We start from the raw sequence: 10,262 nt of genomic DNA, 5'->3' as shown, positions 1-10,262 counted from the left end.
TTAACACCTCTTTGGTGGAGGTGAGAATGTGTCCATTCCTCACAGGGTCCTCAGCAGACTCCACCATACATTATCCCCAAATTTGGTGCTGAAGGCCTTTTAAGGTCTGGTACCATGGGGTTGTCATTAATTGGGAAAGGACAGTGGTTGCAGAGCAGTTAGGGCTGGAGCAAAGGTCAGTTGAGGAAGTAAGGGATGGGGCAGGCAGGGGTCCATGTTCAGACGTCAAACTTCCTTCCTTGTTAAGTCAGGACTTGGGTCTAAGCAAAGGATCTAAATCCAGCTCCCAAACACACAACACACCTCAGGTCTTGCTCACCAGTGTGGCCGTCCCTACCCTCACCTCAAGCCTAGAACTCGCCTCTCTCTAACCCTCCAGGGATGGCTCTGGGAGGAACCAGGACACAAGGGCTCCCTGAGATGAAGGTGGTCCCTGAAGTGACTCCTCCTAGAAGAGGGTCTGGTCTGGAGCTACCTCTCCCCTCCCAGGATGCACTCTTCTTCACCTTTGCCAGAAAGGGAAAAAAACAGCTCTTGGCAACAGAGGCTTTCTCCCCAGGGGAAATCTGAAGGTCACAGTCCGCCACGGAGACTTGTTATTCTGCCCCTTTGCCCTGTGCTCAACCCTGGAGACCAGTGAAGGGCCAGGGAAAGGGGGCAGATCAATAAAACAATGAGCTCATCTTAGATGTGAAAGCCCCAGAGAGGCCAAGACCTTCATTCTTCACACACCAAATGGGCTGAACACCTACTGTGGCCAGGCTCTGAGCACACAGCAGAGACCCATCTGGTGGAGGTGTTGGACAGAAGCAGATGCTGCTTTTGATGATGTCTGGAACTGCAGGGGCTATTCTCACAGGACACGGCCCAAGGAACCACCTGGGGCTGTGCTGTCCTCCCTAAAATGAACCTACACAAAGGTCCACCAGTTGTTTCTCCTGGGTAAACAAGGACACTCTCAGCTGGGCAGCCTTCTCTGTTCAGGGAACTTAGATCTCTGAGCCCCAGCTCCTAAGACCTGAAGGGACATAACTGAACCTCCATAGAACCAGGGCCACCTCTGGGTGTCAGAGCTGAGCTGGGAGATGGAAGGCCAAACACTTGGGATCCAGGAAGGAATCAGAGCCTGACAAGGCAGAAGGGAGACATGTAACAGGAGTCTCAAATGCCTCTAGGACCCAAGCAGAAAAAACAAATGGAGGAAGCTGGAATAAGACAAAGGGGAGTGTGCTGGGGCTAACTGGGAAGGTCATGCTGCACCCACAGCCTTCCAATTAAAGAAGAAAACAAATATATCAGACTAAGTGTCAAGCTCACCCTTGAGCCCAGAAATGGGTCAGCACTATAGGTACTTCCATATCTGAGAGCTAGAAGGGGATTCCATTACCAGAGGAAAGGGCCCGCAAAAGCAATACATGCCTGCCTTGCAGGGCAATGGATTTCCAGGCCGAGAAGGGCAGAGTCTCCTTGGGCTTTAAGGGGCAAATTTGCCATAATGGGGCAGCCTGGGGAAATCACCCAAGTCTTTTACCAACAACTGGATTATTTGGTTTAGGATTTGAAGCTGGGATCAGGAGAGGAAAAATGGCTAGGAGCTGGGCTAAGTCCAGACCACAAAATGGTAAGTCAGAGAACTTGGACTCTGTCCCGAGATCAGATTGAAGCTGGAAGGTGAGATAAGCATATATGCAGTTCAGATTGAATTCACTGCAGAAAGGTGTATTTTGGGGGGCCAGGAGGAGGCTGATGCAGCCACTCAGAGGGCTTGAAAGTGGGTCATGGCAATGGGATTAGACAGAAGAGATGGAGGCCTAGGAAACAGCATCTGCAAAGGCTCAGAGGGCAGAGGGAGCCCAATGCGTTAGGACAGTAGGAAGAGCTGGGTGTGGCTGTGGGGGTGGGGAGTCAGGGGGAGGATGCCAGAAGAGGAATCATACACCTCACCTGGTAGGCCCTATCTATCTGGATACATTTACTCCTTGCCTGGGCAACCCAGGACTAGGTTTGGGAAATTTCCCCAGGCTGCCCTATTGTGGCAAATATGCCCATTAAATCAGCTGTTGCTGTCAAAATATAAAGAGTGCATCATCTTTGCTGACTGGTAGGTGAGAAGGGAATTGGCGTCGACTGAATGCCCTTGCTCAGACCTTATATGTAAGTCTCTTCTCCTCAGTCAGTGCTTGCGGGAGGTAGGTGTTAGCACCTCCATTTTACTCATGAGGAAAGAGGCTTTATGAAATTAGGGCTGCTTGGGTCATACAACAATAAGGTGGTGGATCAGGGTTTGAAATCTGTGTCAGTCATTCAATTCAGTAAATATTTATGGGACGCGTACTATGTGCCAGGCACTATCCTAGACACTGGATATACGACAATGAGTAACCAGACAAAAATCCCTGTCCTCATGGAGTTTATAGCCTAGTGGGGTGGAGGATAGGAAGAAAAGACAATGACTATGTGAGTACCAAATGGCAAGTCCCCTTATGGCCACCAGAGGGCACTGTGGCCACACTGTCTTCCATTCTCTGGTTCCATCGCAAAGGTAATGGCCAAGGAGGCTATGAATACAAAGTATAGCACCTGCTCAAGAATGAAACTGAAGAGGGATGTTCAGTAGTTCCTTCTTCCACCTACTTTTCCAGCATAATCCCCTCATCAGATCCCCATTCAACTGCCCAAGATACCTCATTGACTTTTCAAGGCCCTGGGAACTCCACTGAGACTGTGGGGAAGTTGGGGTTCCTATGGCCAGGATCCTCACTGAACTTAAACCACCTGATGATGTAACTGGCCTGTTGCTGGGCTGCCGCTTCCACACCTTTAGGCAATAAGCTAAAGAACAAGCAGGAGAACAAGCCGGGTAATAAACCCTTTCACCCCGAAGAACGTTTTGCTGTCAATTTCTTTGGTCACACTGAATTCATAGCGAACTTGCCAGGGGCTGAAACCCATTGGCAAGACAGAGACATTCACTCACCAGCCCATCCACCCCACTTCCATCTATTTCTCTTCCCACCCCTCCACTACCCACCAAATGGGCACTCAGTTTAGAAAGAGGGTCAGGGAAGGAAAGAGGTCAAACCAGTTGGAGTGTCAGTGAGCTCAATGAGCATAAGTCTTAGTGTAGCCAGTAGCTGAAAGTGTTTAAAAATGGCATGACATTATTAGCAAGCCAAACTGCATCTGAAAACAATTCAACTTAGGTTCTTTAAAGCATCCTACTGTGGTATTATGTGGTGTGGTACCATGTGGTGTGGTACATTAATTTTATCAGTATCCCTTCAGGACAATATGATAGGTAAAATTCCATAAATGTTGTAGTACCTCTGTCCTTTGTTCCAATCACTTCCTGAGTAATGGATCATTTGGCAGTTACTCAGCAACATTTTAAGACCTGCTACCTGAGATCCTAAGTAGCTCAGCTCATAAGACCAAACTATAAAGTACTAAAGAGAATGACCAGGAGGTTGTGAATAACATCTCCATTGATCGGTAAACACAACAGATTTATCCCAGATAACTTGGGCTTCCTTTATGTCAGGTGAGTGGTAAGTGGTGCTCTTAGATCACTGAAAACTAGTACCGCACAGCCAGAAATGATCAGGGCAAAGAGATCTTCATACACATCTCTAGGGTGATGGGTCGCTAGGTAACATCTTTCCTCTCTCCCAGCGCTTTGGCTAAAAGATTCAAAAGCCTTAGAGGAGCACCAACAAAGAGCTTTTCCCCCAAGTCACTTGCTTCTTGATATTTGACTGCTTTTTAATCCAAAGGGAAGCATCTTTGTTTGAATAATATGTCACTATATGAAGGGCAATTATGATTTCTTAAGGGCTGGATAAAAATGATGCTTCCCACATTAAACAACAAAAGCCCCTTAGTTGTAATCTTACCAAGAACCAACAATATTTCGTTTTTATTTTTTGCATGATTTGCTGTATTTTCTCAGAATGTTATGAGCCAGAAGGGGAATTCGTTGAGATTTGGCAGCTTTTTAGGTAAAGGATTGTACTTAACATATTTTTATATTATTGGTATAGTAACTAGCTAAATGGATGGAAGATTTCAAGGGCTAAACCAAGGCTTGCTTTTTTTGTTGTTGTTGTTAATTTCAATCTACTTTATCCCAATGGATGACATGTCCACTGGGGAAAATGTAGAATTGTTTCTGTGACCTATCTGAGACACAAATTCAGTAATGCTCTGCATACAATAATTAAAATGGAACCAAAAAAAGCCCATACATTTTTTGTGACAGTTAATGTATCCTCTCCTTTCTTTCCATTTGTTAATTAAATTAGTTATCAGACTATAAAATGAAGAAGTAAAAATCTCCATTCATCTCCATCTCCCTGAGGTAGCCGCTTTTAAGTTGTTTTTAATTCCTCTGGTCACTGCCTGTTGAATTGTTAGGATGATCATAAATGTTCTACTGAGAGCTTTATAGCTCCCTATGTGAAGGACAAAGAATTTAGCTCACTCACACCTTTTCTTTTCTTTAATTTTGTTAGTTTTATTTTTGTTGGTAGATCTTCCTATTGGTTATCATTAAAACTTTGATATATCTAATCCCCTCTTCTTGATTTATTAAATTTTAAAACTTGAGATCTAATTTAATACCATAAAATTCACTCTTTCAAACTGTTCAATTCAGTGGTTTTTAGTATATGTTCATGGAGTTGTGAAACTATCACTACTATATAATTTCCAAACATTTTAATCATCCTGAAAAAACACCCTATTGTCTGCTCCCCTCAGCCACTGGCAACCTTTACCCTACTTTCTGTCTGGATTCATCCACTCTGGACATTTCATGTAAATAGACTCAAACAGCATGTGGCCTTTTGTGTTTCTTAGCAGGTTTCCAAGGGGCATCCATGTTATAGCAAGTGTTGGTACTCCATTCCTTTTTAAGGCAGAATAACATTCCACTGTGTGACTAGACCACATTTTGCTTATCAATCCACCAGTTGATGCTCATGTGTGTTGTTTCCATTTTTTTGGCTATTAGGAATAATGCTGGGATGAAGATTCATGGACAACTTTTTGTGCAAACATGTTTTCCATTTCTTTTGGGTCTATACTTAGGAATAGAATTTCTGGGTCATGTTTAACTTTTTGAGGCACTGACGAAGTGTTTTTTCCAAAGCCGTTGCATCATTGTACACTCCCACCAGCAATATGCAAGAGTTTGAATTTCTCTGCATCTTCACCAACACTATTATTATCTGTCCTTTTTATTATAGCTATTCTAGTGAATGTGAACTGGTGTCTCATCCTAATTAATGATGTCGAACATCTTTTCATGTACTTATAGATATCATACATTAATTATGTATCTGCAACCTTGTCATACTCAACTTTTTGTTTTACTGATTTTTTTGTGTGTGGATTCCTTAGGATTTTCTATGTATGAGATCACATCATTTGCAAATAGTTTTACTTCTTTATTTCCAACTTTGTTGCCTTTTTTTCCTCTTCTTTTCTTGTTTATACTATTTACATTTACTGTAATTATTGATATGGTTAGATTTGAGTCTATCATGTTATTTGTTTTTTATTTGTCCCATCTCTTCCCATACAGTACTGTTCCTGATGCTCTTCTTTGCTTTATGTAAATCCAAATTTCCTTCTAGGATTATTTTCTTGTTACTTGAAGGATGTCCTTTAACATTTTTGTTTGGTGTGCCTCTGCTGGTTTGGGTTTTGCAAATCTGAAAATATCTCTTTTGTCTTCATTTTTAAAAATTATTGTTAATATACAATCTTATGTTGGTTTCAAATGTACATTACAGTGGTTCAACAGTCCCCATGATCTACTTTTATTGTGATTGTGAATTATTGTGCCCTTTTATCCCCCAACCTCTCTCCATTAGTAACCACTAGTTACTTCTCAGTGTCTATGAGTCTACTGCTGTTTTGTTCCTTCTGTTTTGCTTTGTTTTTATACTCCACAGATAAGTGAAATCATATGGTTTTTGTCTTTCTCCACCTACCTTATTTCACTGATCATAATACCCTCTAGCTCCATCCATGTTTGTTGCAAATGGCAGGATTTCTTTTCTTTTCATGACTGAATAATAGCCCACTGTATATATGTACCACTTCTTTATTCATCTATTGACAGACACTTAGGTTGCTTCCATATCATAGCTATTGCATATAGTGCAGTGATAAACATAGGGGTGCATATATCTTTTCAAATAAGGGATTTTGTTTTCTTCAGGTAAATTTCTAGGTGAGGAACTACTGGGTCAAATGGTGTTTCTCTTCATTTTTTACACTGCAGTATCATTGACATATAACATTATACTTTTATGTGAGTGTGAGGAAACTACCCAAGGCCAAGGGAAAGCCATCTGAAAGGATCAGAGGGAGCCATTCCTAGGGCCTTTTCCCATGGGTCAGACTGGAAAATGTCACAAGGCAATGGGCAGACTGCTCAGGAAGCTCTCAGCTTAGTAGTGTGCTTTCCTGTCTCTCTGGGATTTCTTTGCTTCCATTACTGTCTTTCATTGCTTGGTGTCCAGTATTTTGAAAACTTACTTTTCTGTGTTTCACCTGGTTTTGTTATGGTGGTGATTCAGGCAGGAGGGTTAACCCAGTCCGTGTTACTCCACCTTGCCGGGAAGTGGGAGTCTCTGTGTTGGGTTTCTAAGAAGTCCTCGGGTGGTCCACTGTGTGGCCAGGTGACAGTGGCTTTACAGACTTCTTCTCTCTGTTTGCCGTGCTTTTCTTGGTCACATAGACTCTTTGCTGATTTCCTCTTTTCCATTTTCTCTGTTCTCTCATTCTGGAACTTCTGTTAAATGAGTATTGAATGGATCGGTCCTTCATCTCTTAGGTTTTCTTTCATATTTTCCATTTTTTTGTCATTTTACTCTACATCATGAAAAATGTTCAAAAACCTTTCTTCCCACATCTTTAAAAATTAAAAAAAAAAGTGATTATATTTGTAAGTTCCAGATCATTTTCTTGTTTTCCAGTTGTAATGTTGTCCTAGGCTCTTGTTTCATAGTGCATTATCTTATTTATTTCTTCCAAGGTTGGTTGTTGTTTTGTCTCTTCATTGTAATCTTTTTCTGGTGCCACTCGGTTAGTAAGAGGAGGCCCACATGGTTCCACAGCCAGCTGGGTGGCTGGCAGGAGTGTTGATTGATTAAAATGTTTCACTTAGGTGAGAAATTCTTGTTCCATTCCAGGTGGCACTTGGTAATGTCTGGAGACATTTTTGGTCATCACAATTAGGGGGATGCTACTGGCATCTAGTGGGTAGAGGCCAGAGATGCTACAATGCACAGGAAAGTCGCCGACAACAAGGAAGCATCTGGTCCAAATGTCAATAGGGTGAAGGTGGTGAAACGCTGATGTAAGACCATTTGGAAACAGGCTGCCCCTTCTCACACCGCCAAAGGCCAAGGCAGGACGGGACCCTCCACAGCCACTTCAGGAACCTTCCCAGGCACTTGCTCAAGTTTGTTTAGAAGGGATCTCCATGGGGCCCACAGACTTGTTTCACTTGGTTTTCATAGGTAGATAGATTAATATACATGTAGAGTGGCTGGAAGAGTTCTTGACCTGTGCCCAGCAGTGTTTCCCAGGTGTGTGAGATTGAGCGCTGTCTGGCCACCATAGCACAGGGTGGTTGCTCGGTGAGGGCTCTCTGTCTCAGTACTTCCTGGGGGGGAAGATCTCAGGGCAGCATTAGAATATCTAATGAATATCATTAGAATGTCATTTTGATTGATTTTATGTAAAACCCCAGATTTCTAGCTTCTGCTGGAAAGTCAAGGGAGGCACGGTTGGTAGAACTGAGTGGCAGCTGCCCCCACACACAGGCACTTGGCCCCTTCTCACCTCTGTTCCCTGGTCTACATTGCTCACCTATGTCTCCTGCCTGGCCTCTTCATGCATGTGAGTTCATGACCCCTGTTTTTTTGTAGGCGGGGGTTGGTTTTATCCTGGTGCCTGACTCTTTTCCCAGAAATGGCCATGAGTGGTTCTGAGGTAACCTTTTAGTTAACCACTAAAAGTCACTGTATTATGACTTTAGAATAATGACAAAACATATATAGGAGGACCCTATGTACTACAGTTGGAAATAGGGACCTGGGGATCATCAGGGTGTGAGACAGCAATTGAAGCCATGGGCTTGAGTGAGATTGTGCAGGAAGAGTGTGCCAGGAGAGAAGCAGTCTAGGGCTGCCTGGAGAAAGGCAGACAGCAACGAGCCAGAGAGGGTGGCCAAAGGGACAGAAGGGAGGCACAGAAGCCAGGAAGAGAACTCGTCAAGAAGGGAATCAAAATGCCTAATGTTGCCTATAGTAGGCTGAACAGTGTCCTTTGTGGGTCACGATTCGGGTGAAGGCAGTTTCTGGAAAGTGCTGGAAGTGTGCAGAAGTCTGTAGTGGGTTGTAGGGTGATGGGGAGATGAGGAAATGTAGGCCGTTAGGACAGACAGCTCTTTCCAGGAGTTTGTGAAGGTAGTGAGAGGTCATGTGGTGAGGGGTGAAGAATCTGTTGTTGGCTGACTGGTTGTTTTAAGGAGGGAGAGATTTGAACCGTGTTCTTAGAGGAAACTGTGTTTTGTGTTGCTGTGAATGTTATCACCCGGCAAGCACATCCCCACTATGAAACACTTCGAGATGCTGCAGAAAATTAAGCAAACATCCTTTAAAATGCACAGCTGGGTTTCAAGAAAGTGAGAGGACTTCGCAGGAGCCATACACAAAAAGGAAATTAAAAACCAGAGCTGAGTGAGCTGCTCAGTGGCGGTAGATCTTGGCAATGAAGGGGTTTTGGTTTTATACGCACCAGAGATAGGAGATGAGGCCTTGCCTGGGCATTGAAAGCTGAGACCCTAACACAAAGCTTAGTCCCTTAAAGAGTGACACCCTCAATTAAAAAGTAGAGTAGAAAAAAAATATCTCCCCATCAGCCCAGAGAGCACGGAAGAATCTTGTCTGTCTCACTGTGGGATCTGGCGCCAACAGAGGGTCTCCCCTGAGAATTCATAACCAAAGATTTGCTATCACCTGGATTTGGGGTTCACAATTATATTATCTACATGGCCTTGGAAGCCCAAATAAAATGAACAAGTAACATGGTCCAGGGTTGGTCACACCCCTGAAGCATCCTTGCCAGAAGCAGACACAGAAGCTCTTAGTGAGACACCCTCAAACCTGGTCACATGGATTCCCACTGATAAGGACCAGCTAAAAGTGAGTTCACAGCACCAAATTAGAAAAAGGAAGAGGAAATCATCTGTCATGAATGAGGGTAAGCACCCTGGAACTCCAGACACCAGGATTATTGAGTGAAAGGCCATTCAGAAAGTATGTTTTAAATGCCTTTTTCGAAGTATTCAACATGAGAAAGTAATAAGATGGCATTTAAAATGAGAGGGGAAGGTCTAAGATAAAGGGAAAACTAAGGCATCTATTCATCCTCCACTGACATACTCACCCACTTTCCGGGGCTCCTGTCATGGCTGAGACCATGGTCTGGGTCTGGGAATGCAAAGATGACTCTGGGGATAGCAAGCTGGGCTCTGCCTCAGGAAGATCCCATTCATCCACGCATCTAACAAAGTCCCAATAGATTATCTTGTTAAATTGTCAACTCTCTAGTATCAAGAAAGAACTCAAGGCCCAGGAATACCAAAACCACTATTCTAAAGTGTCCAGTGAGTGCATGGATGGCAGACCAGATGGAGAGCCAGGGCCCTCCTCCCCAGCCTCCCTGCAGCCACACCTTCACGTCCCTTCCTGCTTCTGCTGAGCACCTGGTGTGTGGGCATCTAAGCTTTGAGCACTACCTCTGCTGTCTCCCTGGGGGACTGTTCACTCCTCCTGGGCAGAGATCCTCAACGCAGTCCTGTCAGCCAACAGTGACAACGAAAAGTGACATATTTACCCAGCTTGTGAGTGACAGAGATGGGACAGGAGCCCTGATCTCTACCTTGTATCAGTTTTGTGTTCTTGTCTTATCTCACCCCCTCCACCCTCACATCCCTGCCACTAGAGAGCCTGTAAGCTTCATGAGACTAGGGGCCACCGCTGATTCCTCCACCTCCAGGGCCTGGGCCAGGGAAGGTGCTCAGATAGAAGCGCCTGGGGGGAGGCACCTCAGCCTGGGGGCTTCTCATGCCCTGCTGCTGCTTCAACTTCCAGCATCCAACGGGTGGGACAGGAGGTCTGGGCCCAAGCGCTTCATAGCCCTCCTAAGCTGGAAGAGTTCACTCTCGGCCTGTGCCCAGCAGC

Source organism: Manis pentadactyla, chromosome 10, assembly GCF_030020395.1.
Source record: "Manis pentadactyla isolate mManPen7 chromosome 10, mManPen7.hap1, whole genome shotgun sequence".
In the NCBI taxonomy this organism is placed as follows: domain Eukaryota; kingdom Metazoa; phylum Chordata; class Mammalia; order Pholidota; family Manidae; genus Manis; species Manis pentadactyla.
This window is presented reverse-complemented; position numbering follows the sequence as displayed.